This window comes from Gymnoscopelus microlampas (genome assembly GCF_963454915.1).
Source record: "Gymnoscopelus microlampas genome assembly, chromosome: 13".
NCBI classification, from domain to species: Eukaryota; Metazoa; Chordata; class Actinopteri; order Myctophiformes; family Myctophidae; genus Gymnoscopelus; species Gymnoscopelus microlampas.
The window spans coordinates 52225992-52235353 of record NC_139950.1 but is presented as its reverse complement, the minus strand read 5'-3'; positions in this window follow the sequence as shown (position 1 = coordinate 52235353).

Below are 9362 nucleotides of genomic sequence, written 5' to 3'. Positions count from 1 at the left end.
CCCGCTAGAATAACTTCCGGGTCCAAGTGTTTTAATGTTAATAATAATAATGTTAAATCATAATAATAAATAAATACTTTGTACTTCTATGATATTAGCCTTAAGACCCTTATTAACCCTCAATGGTTCATTTCTGAAAAAGGAGGTTATTGTAAAAAGATTTACGGGTTCCAACATGTTGTTTACAATGAAGAGTGGACGGCGCTGGTGCCTTTTGGACCCGGACGTGACATCGGACTACAAAATTACGTCAGACTTAAGAACCGAATGGGTTGCTAAAAGAACTACATTCTAAGGACTACATTTCCCTGACACCATGGCTGCTAAAAGAACTACATTCTAAGGACTACATTTCCCTGACACCATGGGTTGCTAAAAGAACTACATTCTAAGGACTACATTTCCCTGACACCATGGGTTGCTAAAAGAACTACATTCTAAGGACTACATTTCCCTGACACCATGGGTTGCTAAAATAACTACATTCTAAGGACTACATTTCCCTTACATCTTGGGTCAAGCTTCACACCGTATGCCGCGAGAGCACTTCCGTTTTCTCATCAAAATAAAAGCATAACATGTGTCAAATCTCACACACATCAAACGCAACTCGAACACTTCCGCTCTTTTTTTTTTTTTACAAAATAAAATTGTTGCGACCGTAGGTCGCATTTACTATAGAAACCTGCTCCAGGTGTCCGTCCGTCCCTCCGTCACACACGTCCCGTCACACTTTTGCCCTGCTCATATCTCCGCACCCGTTGCCCCGATCCATGCCAGATTTTGCACACACACTCCTTACCTGCCAAACTACACCCTCCAAGGACCCCCGGAGCTCCAGGGACCCCCAGCTGCCTCGGGGACCCCCAAGTGTAAAAAAGGAGCACATGTGGACAAATTACCAAATGACCACTCCAACGGGGCTGCTCACGGGGCATTCCCGGGGACCACCCACTCCTGGTGCTCCAGAACGGATGCAAAAGTGGTGGCGCCCCCAGTGGAGGACCCCCTGCCACTGCAGCTCACATAAAATGCCGTAACTCGGGCTAGGAGCGTCCGGGAGAGCCGCGGCCGGTACCTATTCGTCCGCCAAGGCAACGCGGACACCCCACCCCTAATTTCTCACATGGCCCTCTTCTAGCGCCACCTTCAGGCCGCTTTTCACAACACATTTTTGCCCACTACTCCTACAGTTTTGCCCCTAAAAACACGCAAATTGCTACACACTACACAGTAAGTGTACACTCATGTCATCAACATGCCTGCCACCACATTTCTTAGACCACCAAACAAAACTATACATTGCCCACACAACTAGGAACCAATCGCCGTTACAGCCCTCTTCTGTATACATGTGACCTACGGTCGCTTATCTCCCGATTAGGGAGTCTTACTGGTTGTAACGTTTACTTTATGCTCTGTTCTACGACGGTGTCGCCGAAAATAGCAGATCTACAAGCTCACAACGCGTCTCGTTGTGAGCTTGTAGATTTTAACAGCTTATTTTGTAGAAACTAGCTCCATATTGTGTCTCGTTGTTGTTTCTTTCATTTTAGTGAAAATGTTATTTACTAGAAGTTCGGGCCGCTACGCGGCCCGAACGTCTAGCGTGACGCGTCGTTCACTTTGCAGTGCCACCTTACAGGCACCTCACAGTGTGAGAGAGAGTTTTGTGCTCTCCTAAATCCACGGCAGGCTTTGAAAGTACCCACTTCAGAAAGAGGTGACGTGCATCACCTCTCCAATGACCAAAACCCACTATGGAAGCCGTTGAACTGGTGCGATCTGACGGCATCCTAGAATTTATAGGTAGGATGTGATGTCATGTGATGTCATGCTGTCGTGAGATTACGTCACACTGGCGTTGTCATCGTGATGTCAGATGACGTCACACCGTCACACTGGCGTCGCATACATACTGACAACCGACATGGCGCAGGATTCAAATTGTATATATATACTAGAAGTTCGGGCCGCTACGCGGCCCGAACGTCTAGCGTGACGCGTCGTTCACTTTGCAGTGCCACCTTACAGGCACCTCACAGTGTGAGAGAGAGTTTTGTGCTCTCCTAAATCCACGGCAGGCTTTGAAAGTACCCACTTCAGAAAGAGGTGACGTGCATCACCTCTCCAATGACCAAAACCCACTTTGTGATTACTCAGACCTGGTATGGCAGACCTGTGGGGAGTGTGCAGTGGTGTACAATGTGAAAAGATAGTTGAAATCGCAGGAGATGAAGTTAGCAGTTTATTTGTGTAAAGGGTCGTCGGCGTGGGTTGTGTTGAGGATGGAAGCCGTCGAACTGGTGCATCCTACCTATTTATAGGTAGGATGTGATGTCATGCTGTCGTGAGATTACGTCACACTGGCGTGTCTCATCGTGATGTCACGACCGTGATGTCATATGACGTCACACTGGCTACATACGTACATACTGACAACCGACATGGCGCAGGATTCAAATTGTATACGCGGCCCGAACGTCTAGCGTGACGCGTCGTTCACTTTGCAGTGCGCCATGTCTGGCGTTGTATCTCCAGCCGTTGTGGCTTTGGTGAAGTTGTCGTCATTGTGGTGGAGAGAGTTCTTGTGGTGGAGAGAGTTCCTTGTATAGATTATTACTATTTATCACTATGGAAGCCGTCGAACTGGTGCGATCTGACGGCATCCTAGAATTTATAGGTAGGATGTGATGTCATGTGATGTCATGCTGTCGTGAGATTACGTCACACTGGCGTTGTCATCGTGATGTCAGATTACGTCACACCGTCACACTGGCGTCGCATACGGACAACCGACATGGCGCAGGATTCAAATTGTATATATATATAGATAGATTAACGACTTCCACCTGTAATGATTCATTTTGTCCACATGAGGGCGACAAGACCCTTGAATCCAAAGGGATGAACGGAGTCAGATGTTATTAGGCTACGGACCCCCATTTAATGGCAATTCTATCTCTAGGACCCCAATTCATATCGTAAAATCAATGTTAATGTAACTCTGAGAGTGTACAAATGGAACCAAATGGTAACGGGTCCATTTGGTTCCATTTGTACACTCTCAGAGTTACAGACCCATAAGGGTCCATTTGGTTCCTATCCATTATTTAGCTGGGGACCCCCTGGAACCCCCTCAAGTACCCCTGGGGGTCCCCGGACCCCCACTTTGAGAACCAATGGTCTAGATTCAGTCTATATCTAGACCAAATCTAGCCGATTGAATTTAAACAATTATTCCATAAATATTGATAAAAAACAACAACTGTAAGTTGCATAACTGATCTCCAAATATTGGACAAAAATATTTTGAATAGCCATGATCAAATATACAGTATAGTTTAGATTTAGCCTTGATCTAGATTCTAGACGTTATATCAAAACTACATATCAACGTTCAAATGTAGACCATTTCTAAACTTTTATTTTTTATTCATGTTGTTTGAAAATCTTTATGTTAGGGTGCTAACATTAGGTTCAGAAATGATTATATCTTACTATTATCACTATTGATCAATATACAGTATAGTTTAGATTTAGCCTTGATCTAGACGTTTAAATCAAAACTATATATCAACGTTTAGATTTAGACCATATCTAAACCATTAAATGTATTTAATGTTTTTGTCATGTTGTTTGAAAACGTACATATGTTTAGAAATACTATTACAGCGAAATAATGCAGTTTGCATAATGGTGATAATATGCAAATATATTTAAAAAATATGTATAAATATAACAAATAAAGGCAGTTTGCCCTAATGGTGATAGGCTAATATAAAATACAGAGGAACGAGTGAAAGCCAAGCAGTAAACTGCTAACCTCTCGCATCACTAGACTTTCTACACTAAACCGCAGATTGGGTTTGGAGGTCGTTTTGCTTGTTTCTTTCACAAGACTTGGCAACGTTGGTTTTGCTTAGCGGTCTCACAAGACGTGGCAACCCCTGGAGTAGTTTTGTAATAACACGGAAGTCAGCAGCAACGCATTGTCGCGTTCTAAACATATATATATATATATATATATATATATATATATATATATATGATTCTAAAGGCAAGCAGAACACTGAACAGAAGAGAATATAAAGAACAGAATTGCAAAAAACATTCATTCTGAACTGAAGTCAGTACACTGCATAGGTGAGTGATAAAGGATACCTTATTTGTGTACTTCGTAACGAAGTACAATCACTTGAGTTTAGATACATTTAAGGCTGCCAACTTTCAGGAAAATCTAGGAGTGAGACTCATCAGGGACGCACACACACATGAACGCAGTTCTTAAAATGTAAAATTCTCTATTTAGCTGTCTTAGGGTCTTCTTTCATTTGTATCAGTCATTGCCATCAAACAATATGTGTGAAGAGTGACTCTCACTCTCAAAGGGTGAGACTTGGCAGCTCTAACTTTAACAATAAAAGTATCGTTTATGTGTAATGTTTAATCTGGAGTTAAAACTTTACAGAACATTGTGAAATGTTTGATTAATGTATTATTTTTTCTTTCTTTTTTTTATAACCTGTACCAGCAAAACCGATAAAGAACAATAACAATGGGCACAGGTAATTATTCATTGAATGTTTCGTGAGTTTTAACTGTAACTGGCCATTAAAACAATGTATCCTATCTAGCTATTTCTCACCACTAGTAACATAACATTATTCACCTTTGCTTGAGTTGGGCCATGTGTTGAATGTTTAAATCAGGGGTCTTCAACAGGGGGTCCGGGACCCCTAGGGGGTCCTCAGAGTTACTACAGGGGGTCCGGGACCCCTAGGGGATCCTCAGAGTTACTACAGGGGTCCGCCAAATCTTTATGTGATTTTTACACTAACTTCAACCAAGCATCCCTTTTCTGAGGAGAACTTTAGCCAAAAATAGCAGATCTACAAGCACACAACGCCTCGTGCTTGTAGATCTGCTATTTTCGGCAAAGAGGTTTGGTGGAGGGGGGGAAAAAAGCAGACCAAGTACAGAGTGGGTCAAGTTTACTTAGTATGGACGGTGTGTGTGGTTAAAAGTCTGAAAACACACATTAACACGAATCCAACACTGATGACAGTGTCTGTCAAACAAGTCTATGAAGCTATGAAATCTATGAAAAGATTATATTCTATACAATATATAATGGGGGGTCCCTGCTTTATCTCACTCTCAGCCAAGGGGTCCTTGGCCTGAAAACGTTGAAGACCCCTGGTTTAATTCAATCAGTAGCCTATTTACATGTTGTTAGAAAGGCTCCCTTCATATACGTTGATTATTATTTCAATTATTACGTTCCACCTTAAGAGTAATACGCACCTGCCCATCTTAAGTGCGCAATGCATTCTGGGGCGTTTTCATTCATTCAGCAGTGCCAGCGCCTACCAGAGCAGTGTAAACATTGTTCCAGTCGTGCAGCACTGCAGTGCCAATATGCGTCATTGACTACTGTAAGTTCATCATTTAGTTCAGTGATGTCTGCAACTGTTATTGTCTACCATGATTATTTGAGTGACTGACGTTTTGTATGTTTATTGGGCTCCTGTTCTGGTTTGAGGGATAACCAGGGGGTCAATGCACAGTGGACGGGGTTGCACGCCGAGCAACCACTTATTTGGCCAGGGGGACGCGCAGGCACACGCACAGATTTAAAACTACTTTAAATTCACACTTCATCAAAGTTTACAAAGGCTCTCGACTCACGCCAGGTACATTAACATAGGAATTAGCCTATATGCATATCAATTGTCCATTGTGTGACCTGTACTGTAGGTCCATGGTTCTCAAAGTGGGGTCCGGGGACCCCCAGGGGTACTTGAGGGGGTTCCAGGGGGTACCCAACAAAATGTGTTAATATAGCATCACAATAATTATGACCTTTTATACTTTGGCTTTTCAAAAATATCAGATATACAAGCTCATAGCGCGGCACCGATATCTGTATATCTGCTATTTTTGAAAAGTTGTGATTTTTTTTTGCAAATCTTTGAATATATATTTTTTAAAGCCAACATTTGTAACTCAAATATTTGCTTCTGGGGGTCCCTGGAACAACATATTTTGAGATGGGGGTCCGCGGCCAAATGCATATCATTTTGGGGGTCCTTGACATGAAAAAAGTTTGAGAACCAACCACTGCTGTAGGTGTTAAGCGACGTGCGCGTCACGTAGAGAGCAACCACTTCTCAAATGAGCATAGCATCACTGGGGATAACTATTGATTGATTGTATATTTCCTTTCATGTTGATTCCCCACATTATGTGCTTTAATCTTTCCTTTACGTTTATTTACCATATAATGTAAGAGAGTGTATTTGGGTCTGACGTGCACGTTTATATGTTTAAGTACTTTATAGCACGTCAGGTGTGGGAAATGTTTGGTCATGTGGATCTGACGAGCGCAGTCATTAGCGTAACGTCCCGCAGCTGCGGTTGGCCCAATTAAGCCCCTTTAGCCAAGCCACTTTAGCGACTGCCGTGAGTATCACCATAATTGGTTGTTTGATGTTAGCAGCTCATGGAAGGTGTATGGTTAGAGGTGTATGATGTAGTTAATTCACTATTGTACCTCAGTGATGTTATGCATATCTGACCACTCCTCATAACTGTGCACTGTAAATGTATACTATAAACTATTTTAGGATAGTATCATATGTGATATGACTATGTGATATATTGGAGGCTTATGTATGGGTTTGTATTCATTACTGTTATTTGTGTGTTTATTGCAGAACCATATTCAAATCAGTGCTTGTACCATCCTTCATTATCCATCCCATGCCTGTATCACCTGTGCCTACAACAACAGTAAAAGGCTGTCATAAACCAACCCATCAAATCTCATTGTCAATGTGTCCTGACCGACGCCCCGGGGGCGAATGAAACTTACCATACAGACTCAGTTCAGATTATACAGTCCTTTCTAACCCTCTCCAACACATGTATTTACAGCTCTCTTCTAGGTGACGTCTAGAAGTGGCAAACTGCTGACTTTTGTCACATTGTATCTCTCTCTCTCTCTCTCTTTCTTTCTTTCTTTCTTTCTTTCTTTCTTTCTTTCTTTCTTTCTTTCTTTCTTTCTTTCTCTCTCTTTCTGGCTATTCCACGACAATGACTGCAACTATTTGTGGATCAGTTACTCTGCTCTCTTCCTTATGATAGTAAGGTCTAGATAATCTGGATGGTAAAGTGCTGAGAATGTAGTAGGGTTTAACATTTTCCGGGAAATAGCTAATTTTAATTCCCGGGAATTTTCAGACCTTTTCCCGGGCTTCCCGGGAATTCCCGTTAAAGGGTAAAAAAAAAAAAAAGTGCCCACTAAAATGCATTTATATGTAGATACTTAAATAGCCAATTTTACACCGAGGTGCCCAAATGTCCCTATTGTGTCCACCTATGAACTTGCACTAATAATGACTTAATTTGATTTTTAAAAAATCATATAAATATCCTACTATAATTCTAGTAACCTCTGTCCGTTTGTAGTGGTGGTGGTGGTGAAGCTACCCGGTTCTCCCCACTGGCTGGACCAATTGCTCTGATTTTGCACAAAGCCATTGACCATTACCATCTGAACTTAACTGTGAAGCCCGTTTTTCAATTTCATCAAATCTCAGCTTCTTATTAGCGTTTTTGTGTCAAAGAATGTCGTCCCATAGCTGCGGCTGCCCAGCTATGGGACAAACTGCCTCCCGGGTTGCCAGATCATGTGCGCATATCCCCCCACGGATGCGCTGCGCCGACCGGGTATGGTCTAGTAATATATAAATATAATAGCCTATAGTGCCCTGCCCTGGCGGAGATCTGCCCTGTTGCGCAGCGGGTGAAGACAATTAACTTAACGAGGAGCTGCGCTCAAAACGCACTCAAACAATGTCAAACTCTAGCTGCTGAAATAAACGTTCCATTTGTATCATTATTGACAAGAGAATTTGCAAAAGGAATATGTACTTATTGTCCATCAGAGCGCCGGTGAGGTCACAGCTTTTCTCTACTTTTGTAGGATATTGATTTGATATCCTAAACTTGTCATTTGTTTGCAGTTATTCATTTATATTAGGCTACTTGCTGGATATTATAAGACTCCATTTTGGGATGTTGGCTGTATGTTGTCTATTAATCTATATTTTGTTGTTGATCAAATGTGGGGTTTTGTAGTGTGATTTTGATGTGCACATGCATGCGCTGCCAGCACTGACAATCAATGAGACAGACAGCTGTTGTGCAATTCACTTGTTCTACTGGGTAGTTCTAGTAAAATGGTAGTTTGAACGTTCTAAAATGCAAGTGTAGGTAGGGTAGGCTACATTAATGATGATAAAAAAATCGGACCACATCGGTCTAATACTCTCTCTCTCTCTCTCTCTCGCGCTCTCTCTTGCTCTCTCTCTCTCTCTCCAGCTCTCCGGTCTGTCTCTCTCTCTCTCTATCAAAAGCATTGCTTGGCTTGTGCGCATTTTAAGCTGGAATATAGGCTCGATCAAACCTACCTACTGTTTATGCAGCGTTTCACTTGATGATGTTGAATCTGAACTAGTCAACTGGTGTCTACCATATTGACAGCAGAGGAAACAGTGAAATCAGCGTGCGTACTGCGCAGGGCAGGCATGGGGCATCACGGCCACTTGTGTTTTATTTTGTTCATTACTGTTACATTCATTCAGTGCGTCCCATATTGGTTCACAATGGGACCCTGCCCTGGTCGGCCACGCGGCAAGTAACTTGCCTAATTATAATAGTAATTCCTCCACGCTGTAGATAGGGCTTTCTACTAATTTGTATTCATTTCTAACAAGAAAAAAAAAACGGGAAGCCCGGGAACCGAAGTGAATTCCCGGGATGGTAAAAAAAAACGAATTCCCGGGAATCCCGGTGTTAAACACTAGAATGTAGCATCTCCTACCTGTCATATTATTCATAGATGTTAGGATGTGGGTCTATGTCAAAAGCTGTGGAAGGAGGCTAAGGTTATTCCTATAAGTATTTGACCTGTTTTGAGCAAAATCATGGAAAAGTTGGTGCATTCACAAATTCAAGCTTATTTTGTTTCAAACAAGCTTGCAACATATTGTCAACATGCCTATAGAGCTGGTCACTCTACTTCTACTGCTTTGATACAGCTGACTGATGACTGGCTTAAAGCTATAGATAACTCCATGCTGGTGGGAGCTGTGCTGTTAGATTTGTTTGTTATTTTGTCCTTTTTATTTTGGGAGTATTGTCATATTCGTTCATTACAATAATATACATCTGGCCTAATTATCTTCCCCAGGTGAATCAGTGCCCAGTGCCCAAAGCTAAGACAGTTTTGACAGCCCCTCTACACACCTCAACACCAGGTACATTTAAATGCTATGTTAATTCATTTAAGCCCA